This window comes from Bactrocera latifrons, unplaced genomic scaffold (assembly GCF_001853355.1).
Source record: "Bactrocera latifrons isolate USDA-ARS-PBARC rearing strain unplaced genomic scaffold, ASM185335v1 scaffold_198, whole genome shotgun sequence".
Classification (NCBI taxonomy): Eukaryota; Metazoa; Arthropoda; class Insecta; order Diptera; family Tephritidae; genus Bactrocera; species Bactrocera latifrons.
This window is the reverse complement of record NW_017535496.1, coordinates 378,179-387,567: the sequence shown is the minus strand read 5'-3', so window position 1 is coordinate 387,567 and position 9,389 is coordinate 378,179.

Here is a 9,389-nt window from a genome sequence, read left to right as displayed (position 1 = left end):
GGTGTAGAGGTGGTCGAATATACGCCACGCTCCGGAAGGACTGTCGTCGAAAATTGCGATAAAATCGCTGAATTGGTCGAAAGAGATCAGCATAGCATCGGTCAAGAGCTGGGCAAAAAAAAAAAAAAAATTTCGTGAACAATTGATAATTCAATAAAAATACCGCAAGACTTTTTGACAACCTAATATGTATATACTTACTTAAGTGACCTTCATGGCATGACAAACGCGGTTGATGCTGAATGAGACTACTCATAATTTCAGTTCATCACCATAAATGAGGAAATCTCATCTAAATATTCTACTAACATATATCAATAGTAAAGACCGTACTAATATCCAATTTATACTCTTCATCATCCACATAACCAGTAAGACTCACTTGATAATCTTAATTTCCGCCGCAGCAACGACCATTACCATAATAGTCACTCATTTCTTAGTATAACAAGTCAAATTTCAAGGATCATCGACAGCTTGATAGCCGTGTCTGCATGTGGCAATTTATTATGCGGGCTCATCTGCGCCAGACAGCCGCTTCAAACAGCGCTCGCAAAGCAACCACAGAGAGGCACAAGGCACCTAACCACAACTTCAGCATACCCACACACTTTAGAGCGACTTCACCCACACATTTGTGAGCGGCTTCAAATGCATATGTGTGTGTGTGTCGTTTGCATTTGCATTAGTTGGGTAAGACGCTTGCGGTTGTGCCGTCTCGATTTCGGCAAAGTTTCGTAACTTTCGGAAAACTTGTTTTAGTTAAAAGACTTTGTCAAAATGCTATCACCGGAATTTAACAAAGCTTGCGGTAACCCCTTCACTTTGCTTAGTGCTGAGTGTGTATTTTTGTAAGGCATTTGCTGATTGTTGTTGTTTTTTGTCTTCCTGAACAAAGGGCTTAGTGAAGGTAAATGCGAGAATGAATGAAAATGTTAATGATGTGTGAAATTATTTGGTTAGTTTATGAAAATGATACGGTTAGTCGAAGAATGTTAAAGCACACAGTCACATATGAACACGGAGAGAGAGAGAGAGACACTGAGAGATGTGGAGAAACAAGTAGCTGTTTAGCATGGTGTTTTGAGGTATTCTACTATTATTTTATTATTCTACTACTATCTTTTAGGTGAGCGAATATTTTACTCTCGCTTGCTACCTACAATACTCTATCTATCTCTTGCCCTCTCTCTCTCTCTATCTATCTATCTAGATAATATAGCCGTCAATGAAATAAATGCATTTTCCTCGAATGTTTCTTGGTTACACATAAGTACTGCCGAACAACGAACGCTTGCTTGTTGACTCGAAATCCTTCCGTGATATCCGTGATAACTATAAATAACCGATAAGCTTGCTCTGCCATTTGCCTATTTATATTTCAGCACTCTTTTCGTTCTTTCTCCACTTACTTCTTAGTCTAGTCCAATTTTACGATTTATGGCATACAGTCGGGAAGTGTGATAAATTTGCCATGACATGTCAATTACGCTGTGCTTCATTGCGTGCAATGTCATCGGCACATAGCGACAGCGAAAATTGCTTTAGATCATACTTATATAGGCACTAGTAACTTTTAGGGTCCTCACTCCATGTTATGTGCTGAGAGGGTTACAATATGACAATTGTGCATTGTATAGACGTTATTACAGTTGGTTGCATGCCATCATTTACGGTTAATTTACGCGAGTGTGTGAGTGATAAAGGTTTAAGGGGCTTACAAGATGTTTCTATTTCAATAATATGTATTTTGAGTAGGTTGCCTTAGATTTTGTTTGCTTTTAATTAGATCTTATACATTTCATTTTAATACAATGGAAGGGATAAAAAAACTCACTCATTGCTCGCAATCTAATTTAGAGATAGAAGCTCTAACTGTTGAAATGGAAACTTTCTGAAACAGCTTTTGGTATTGAAATGCTCCAGGTTTTTGTCAACTCTAAAACATATTTGTACCTAAAATGGTGAACCATATCGACAACAATGCATCAAATTGAACTCAAGCCGAAAAAACGTCCAGTATTCGCTCGATTTCCTGCTACAAAATGCGTTAAAAACTATTTTGAAAGCAGCGGCTGGTAAATTTTGCCTTATCTGCCTTACAGCTTAGACATTTCCTCTTTGTCCACACTAGATTTCGGGTCACAGTCGAACAGGGTAGGAAATATTCGTTTAATTCATTATTGGCCCCCAAGCATCGGAGGCTCAACTCAACCGACAAAAATACGTGAACAAAAACGTCTTGAAAGATATTATTATTATATATTTATTTGCAAGAATGTTTAATTTTTTTCTTCATTAGTAAACTTTCGAGTTTATACAAGTAGTTTTGAAGTTTCATCACTTCAATTCTTACGGAAGTGCAAATGTGAACTTTCTCTGTGAAGCAAACAACAACATCTGCATACAACGTAACAATTTAAGCATTAGTAGGGCCTTGATATATGAAATACATATTGAATGAGTTCCATTAATACTCTGCTTTTCCCTCATGAGAGATTTTCTTGTGCAGTAATCTCAGTCATTCTGATGGGAGCTTTCTTTCCTTAGTAAAATATATAATCACGGTATACTCTTTCTAGTTAGTTATGTCTAAAGTCGGTATCCATTATAATTGTGAACTGTTATTCAAACGATAATTAAAGAGTACGCAGTACTGGACATAAAAAACGTTCAGTTAGTTGCAACCAACTAAAAAAAAAAAAACATGGAAAATAATAGCCTTTTCACCACAACATCCAAGTTCCAGACAAATGTAGGGCATTATGGGTTCAACCAACTTACTAAAGCAGATTGCATTTCGCGAGACTGGCTCTTTTGCTGAGAAAAGCATTCTAGAGGGAGCCTGCCGCCAACAAAAGTCCGATCGTCTTGTCTACTGGATTCTAGACTAGATTTTGAAAACATCGATTTTTTTTTTTTTGCATACTCTTAAAGACTGGACCTTTAAGAATTTTAAAATTCCTATTATTTACCGACTTATAGCTATAGTGACGCAGCGTGCAAACCGGCTCTGCAGGAATGGCTGTTAACGAAATGTAAGCATAGACTGTCTGCAGTTAGACTCAAATCGTTAACCGCGTTTTTCTTACTACTAGTATTTTTAACACTTGACATGATTTCTCAAGTTCGAATGAACCGATTAACTTAAAATTTGGTATGGACCTTCTTTATATATCCCTCTATGGTTGGAACTAGGATTTAAAAAAATTTTGATTTTTACTATTTTTAAAAAATTTTCATCTTTATGATTAAAATTTTTTTTTTTTTTTTCAGATCACCCAAAGTGTTGGAATCGTGTCAGGAAGGGCGCATCCTTATTTTCAACCACCGCCACGCCGCAATTAATCAAATTAATAAAGAGAGTATTATAGTTTTGTTCACATAACGGTTGTTTGTAAGTCCTAAAACTAAAGAGTCAGATATAGGGTTATATATAATAAAGTGATCAGGGTGACGAGTAGAGTTGAAATGCGGATGTCTCTCTGTCCGTCCGTCCGTCTGTCCGTTAGTCTGTCCGTCCGTGCAAGCTGTAACTTGAGTAAAAAGTGAGATATCATGATGAAACTTGGTACACGTATTTCTTGGCTCCATAAGAAGGTTAAGTTCGAAGATGGGCATAATCGGCCCACTGCCACACCCACAAAATGGCGGAAACCGAAAACTTAGAAAATGTCATAACTAAGCCGTAAATAAAGATATTAAAATGAAATTTGGCAAAAAGGACCGCATTAGGGAAGGGCATATTTGGCCGTAATTTTTTGGAAAAGTGGTCGTGGCCCCGCCCCCTACGGATTTTTTTGTACATATCTCGGAAACTGCTACAGCTATGCCAACCAAACTCTATAGAGTCGTTTCCTTCAGGCATTTTCATATACAGCTCAAAAATGGAAGAAATCGGATAATAACCTCTAACCTAACATAAAACGTCAGAAACACTAAATTTTACGGAAGAAATGTCAAAAGGAAGCTGCATCCAGGTGTTTTTTTTTTAAATTGAAAATGGGCGTGGCGTCGCCCACTTATGGAGCAAAAACCATATCTCAGGAAGTACTGAACCGATTTCAGTGAAATTCAGTTTATAATATTTTCTTAACACCCTGATGACATGCACCAAATATGGGTGAAATCGGTTCACAACCACGCCTGAAATCTCGATTATCACTTTATCATGCGAGAGTAAAAATGTTCGGTGACACCCGAACTTAGCCCTTCCTTACTTGTTTTTATTTAAATTTTTTTTTTTTTTTGGATGGGGTTATAGTTAAAATGTTCTTAGCCTTTTTTTATTGGACTTTAAATGCCGTTAAATAGAATTTCTAGACTAGAATACCCCCTTAAATACTCATGAGACAATGAAATGGACCTTAGTCGCGGCAGTCAGGAGTGATGGTGGATGCAAAAATTATTCGCTGCAGGCTCAGTGAGGCCAGATTCAACGGCCAACGCTTGTAAAAAGCTTTTTCGGCCAACTAAATGCTCTGCGTAATCCATAAAAAGGGAGACACCACAATCACTGACAATTACCATGGGATAAGTCTGCTTAATATCGCGCATAAGGTCTTATCGAGCGCAATGTATGAAAGACTGAAGCCCGCCATCAAAAAATTTATTGCAACTTATAAGTGTGGCTTGACACCTAGAAAATCTACTATCGACCAGATTTTTACCATGCATTAAATTTTGGGAAAGACGTCTGGATAAGGAAGCAAAGCAAATGGGTCTGCTGGTGAACGAGGACAAGACGAAATATCTCCTGTTCTCAAACAAACTGTCAACGCACTCGCGACTCCGTTGATAGTCATAACTTTGAAGTCGTAGATAATTTCGTTTATCTTGCAATCTGCAGAAACACCAACAACAATATCAGCCTTGATATTCCACGCAAAATAGGTCTTGCTAACAGGTGCTGCTTCGAAGTGAGGCAATAGGCATTCGAGAAGTAAAGTTCTCTCTTGATGAACCGATGAGACTAATCTCTACAAGTCTTTCATCATTCCCGTCCTGTTATGTTGTGCAGAGGCATGAAGACTTCTGTAGCATCGTATCGCTTGAATCACAAGAGCTTACGGTGTGTCCACTTTCAAATTCAAGAATTAAGCAGCATCATTCATTAAAACTGTAATTATGAAACCTTAAATTTATTGTTGCGATAAAATTTCAAATAATTTGTGAAAAACTTTGGACCACACGCACATACACCTGAATTGGCCATAATATCTAGCAGAATATATTATCACGCTTTCATCAAGTGCTAGCAAACTTCAGCGATTTTTATGGAAACCATGTACGTGGGACAAATTAATGCACGGAGAAAGGGCTGCATAGAAAGCAGAGTTCGAAAAAAGAAGCTATGAAAACATCAGCTCAGCAAGAAGCAAAACAAAAAAGTGGCATTAACATTAGCGTGAATATCAAAGAGCAATGGATATTGGCTGAGCAAATTGAAAGCTGTGCGACACCGAAGCAAATCAAGTGAAAGAGAACGCCGGCAAAGCGAAATCTGCTAAAAGAACGCTGCAAAAGTGTGGCCACTGCAAAAGCACTGTAAGTGCTAGTCCTTAAGTAATAGTGATGCATGCATAAAAAGTTTGAACCGAGCACACCCATGCAACACACACATACATGAGCCGGACGACAGGAGACTGACCCCTAGCAAATTTGTGGTGGTCAGGCGTGAGCGGTGGCATGAGAGGCAGCAGTGCTGAAGCAAGCTAGCCAGCGGGTATCCCGTCCATTGCCAACGACAGTCGTGGCTGTGAGCTCATCCCCACATTCACACACCCACACACCCACACACACACACACACAGACATGCTCTTGCGCAGGTTTTGCAATAATTTAGAGTGGGTGTGTCCAAAGTGTGCGAATATGACGCTGCTGCCGGGTTCAAAGCCATATTTTCGACGTTTTATTTTGCCATCTCTTTGCCAAAGTTTCAGTGGTCAAATATTAAAAGTTATTTCAAGTCGTTGTTGCTTTTGAAAATTCTGCTCTTTTTTATCTCGAACATGTACAGTTATACTACGAACATGCACAGTTATTCAAGTGCTTGCTGCCGATCTAAGTAATAATTTTTGTTCGTAGCTAAACAATTAACTTTCTACATAAATTTCGGCAGAGACTAGTGCACTTTGGCTCACATACAAGCACAGGCATGCACACACTCAGTCGAAGCATACCCTCGGGCGCGCAAGCTTAACTGTTCGATGCTTCGATTGCAATCTGCGCTGGCTGCTAGTGCTTGCCAAGGGATGTCGGAGAAAATTTTCAAAAATCATATTATCATATTTATGTATGTTGTATGTATATATATGTGTGTGTAGTTTGGTGTATTGCTACTTTCGTTATATTGCGGCTTCTACTTTATTTCATCCTATTTTGGTTGTTCTAAAATTAATTTATCGCTTCTAGCCGAATTCAAAAGTGTATGGCCTCTGGTCAGAGTTTGAGTATTGAAAAATATTGAATATTGCTGCTGCCGTTGCAGTGTTGCATTGAGTTGGCGTAAAGTTTTGGCAGCCATTAAAAATACTCGATATTTTTATACCCAATGGCGGCTTTAAGGGAAAGTCAATTCGAATTCTTTGGTTTTTGAAATTGTGGATAAGTAGGAGTTTAACCCGCTGCAGTATCTAGAACGAGGCTACGCAAGGGTCGCTTCGATTCTCGCGACAACTCGCGGTCATCGTCTGCAATGGGTACGCGATTCACAGAGAGGGAGTCAGTGAAGTCAGCAAACATTTTGCACTGGGTATAATAAGTTTTCGCAAAACAAATTTTAGAATTTCTTGTTTTCTGTAATCGTAAAAACTTTCACTTGCATATTTTCGTAACAGTTTTCTTGACTTTAATGCTATTTGCTGTTGAACGGGCAGATTTACCGACAAAGTATGGAGGGTATTGAGGATTTATATGTAGCGAAAAGTTTTTTTTACAAAGCACTCAAAAGGTAAATTCCTTTACCTTCTTTATCTTGCAAGAACTACGTGCAAGTGTTTTGAGTTATTTGCTTTCACGGTGTCATGGATTTTTAACATGTTCGTTCTTCGTTCGCGCCAAATCTGAAAGGTTTCTCAAAACCAGTTAGGTTAGGTAGTGCTTGGAATTATTTAGTAATATATATTGATCAACTTCACTTAATAAATATTGAGTATAAAATTTCGCAATAAATTTTTCATTTTAGATAGTAAAGAAATACTTTTGCTCGCACTCAGAAATTGTATTTAGTCTGAAAAGTCAATTATAATGCAATAATATTGATCAATAAGTTTTATTACATTTTGAAAATCAAAAATTGTTTAATAATATTGTGCAAGAAATTGTATTTGTTTTAAAACTCAATTATTGTGCAATAATATTGAGCAATAAATTTTATTTATTCTTAAAACGAAATTATTGTGCAATAATCTTGAACAAAAAATTTTATTTAGTCTTAAAGCTCAATTATTGTGCAATAATATTGAACAAGAGGTTTTATTTTATTTTGAAAATCAATTATTGTGCAATAATATTGAATAACAAATTCTATTAATCTTTAAAATCAATTGTTATGCAATAATATTGAGCAAGAAATATAATATTGAGTAAGAATTTTTATTTTTTTTTTTTTTTTATTTCAAAAATCAAATGTTGCGTAATAATATTGAGCAAAGTTTGTAAAAAAAATAAGATGCAAATGTTACAAGTTTTTTTAGGTTATGAAACAAAGATTCGCATGCCTCTTATGTTTAAATATGATCATTTTTCAGTATGACAAAATGTCATAAACGGCAACATAATTTCAACACTTCTTAATTTGTCGTTTAAAATTGAATGATTTTAGTGTTCTATCTAAATTTAAGTTTTAGATGTAAAGTAAATAAATAAGTGGTAACACTAGTTAAATTATTTTTCGCACTAATTTTCTTTAAAATTATTTTCTTGGGTTGATGTAAAATAAAAAATAATTTAATGAAATTTTCTCTTGTAAAAATGTGGCAACACCAATTTTTAAAGTTTTTGGGAATAAAAGAGAATAAATTTATTTTTACAGTAGTTTTCAGTCTAATGCATTTTGAATGACTTTTGTCTTATACCTTAAATTTAGTTTGCATGTAAAATAAATAAATATGTGGCAACTCTGGTTATATTATTTTTGCGCTAATTTTCTTTAAATACATTTTCTTACTTTAATGTAAATAAAAATACAAAAAAAAAAATTATTTAGTTAATTTACCTTTTGTAAAAAGGTGGCAACGCCGATTTTTCGAATTTTTGGGAACAACGAAAAAATACATTTAATATTCCAATAGTTTCAAGTATAAAAAGTTTACTACAAATACATTTACAAATTGTACGATTGTAACAAGGTGGCAATGCCATTTCTTAGAATTTTTGGTAATCAACAATATTGAAGTTACTTATCAAATAGTTTCAAATTGACGGCTTACATTACGACGATATTAGTTAATTTTCGTTTTATAAAAAGGTGGCAACGCTAATTAAATAATTTGTGAAATAATCTTAAATTTATTGGTAAAAAATTTCAAAAACATGAAGTTCATTACACATAAAATTATATTTTATGTTTTCAAAAAAGTGGCAACTCATTTATTAAAAATTCACAGTAATGTGCTCCTGCATCAAATACCCCACCTCAATGCGTATACTAAGTACCGAGTCCGAAAATTAAGTTCTTGTGTGAAAATCTTTTTTATTTGAGGAGATATCTTCACGAGATTTGGTTATTTAAGTCAATCATATAATCTCAGAAGAATTTTTTTAGATCGAAACACTATAGCATATAGCTGCTATATAAACTGATAGGCCAAAATCCAGTCTTTGTATGCAAAACTTTTTCATTTCATACAATTATCGCAGATTCTGTTCATATCAGACCACTATAGCATATAGCAACTATACAAACTAAACTATCAAAACAAATATAAAAATTATTTTTTGAACCTTTTATGTTATAAGAAATGCAAGTGTGAAACGGCTTATAGTGACGGTGCTGCCAAAGTAAGGATTTTTCTTTTTTTCCATTGAAAAAATTCTGTAATATTTAACTCTTTAACGCAATATTGTCATACTTGTACAAGTCTTTCTCTTTCTATTTAAAATTTTGCAGTAAGTTTGAATGAAATATCAATATAATTTCATAAAAAAATTCCGTTGGGATATTTTTAATTATATAAAAACACCGAGGCCCACAATTACGCAGGCATTTAGCTTTCAGAATCTGCAAAACTGCGCTACAGCTGTCACGAAGTCACTCATACGCAGTGTGCAACATTTCACCTCACACTCATATATGCAAGAGCAATGCTGCCGTCTAGCAGTGACTTAAAACATCTTATCTTAGCGCGACACACAAACAAACATATCTAATGCCACTTATTAAAATG